This window comes from Beauveria bassiana, assembly GCF_000280675.1.
Source record: "Beauveria bassiana ARSEF 2860 unplaced genomic scaffold BBA_S00039, whole genome shotgun sequence".
In the NCBI taxonomy this organism is placed as follows: Eukaryota; Fungi; Ascomycota; class Sordariomycetes; order Hypocreales; family Cordycipitaceae; genus Beauveria; species Beauveria bassiana.
Genome location: NW_007930874.1, coordinates 1,910 through 3,344, shown reverse-complemented (window position 1 = coordinate 3,344; position 1,435 = coordinate 1,910).

Here is a 1,435-nt window from a genome sequence, read left to right as displayed (position 1 = left end):
GTTGATTAGGTCGTGAAGAGTGACAAGAAGACTAATTAAAACACGTCGAGGATGCGGCTGAAATTGTAACCGACTTTCGAGCGATACCTCAGTTCTGGCCAGGGCGCCAACGCCTGACGCCCACAGCCTCATATCGGCGAGTCGACTCTCTGCCCATCCTTCTACCATCAGAGGTTTTATTGCTAAGCAGGCCTCGAGGCTGGAGATACAGGCGACTGTTGCGTGATAAATGCCCCCTCGGGTGGACAAATCAACCCCGCCGGACATGATGGCGGGCGGGGAATATCAACTGCTGCTATAGATGTCTGCTGTCGAGATGTTTGCTCTGACTGATGACTCGGTTCGTGCCACCGTGGGATCTAACTAGCACAACATTCGATTCTTGCCGGACAAGTAAAACCTGTTCATTCAGTTGTGCGTTTGATGCCAAACGACGGAGCAGCGCCAGACTGGATGGAGAAGCGGGGTAAGCTACATTAGTGCCCAATATGTTGGCAGCGAATACGGTGCACCATTAGGACCGATTTTTATAAAGTTACTTTTTTATACTAATGCCCTGATCTTGAGTTTTTTGGTGACAGGTGACTGGCGACTCGGGATACATCGAAGAGAACCCACAGGGCTGGCCACGGTGGGCCATAGCGGGCCACAGCACAAAGTACCAGTCTATCCCCTGTCTATACAGCCAGTACAGCAGCCGTACAGTGGCTACAGCAGCCATACAGCAGCCGTACAGTGGCCAGTACAGAAGCTATACAGCCAGTGCAGCAGCCGTATAGCCAGTACAGCAGCTGTATAGTGGCTACAGCAGCCCTACAGTGGCTACAGCAGCCGTACAGCAGCTTAAGTCCTAAGTCACCAGATTTATAAGGAGTATAGGTGACTTATAAAAGGGTAGAGAAATAGCTCTTTTTATCTATATAAGATACTTTATTATACCCCTAATAGAAAAGGTATCTTATTAACTAGGGTTAGATTATAGCTAACTAAAGGGTTAAGTAAAGTAGTTAAAGTTATATTTTTATAAAGAAATATAAAGAAAACTAGGTTATATTACTAGTTACTATAAGTTACTTCTTATTAAAAAACTTAAGATAAGGGTATAAAGTACTTAAATTTATAATTTACTCTATATTATATTAAAATATAGTATCTTTAAGTACTAGTTTCTTTATAAAGAGAGCTTTTATTTTATAAAGATTTAACGTGGTTAATAAGCGAGCGGGCCAGATAAGTAAGCGGGCCACTCCACTAAGTTTTACTATCTTCTATCTTAGCACATATATTACTTAATAACTACTTATAGAAAATATATTAAAAGAAGTAAGAATTATTCTTACTCTAAAAGCTATTAAAAAAGATATTATATTAAGTTATAAGAAAGTTACCTTAATCTATAATATACTATATTTAACTATATAAGTATAATATACTT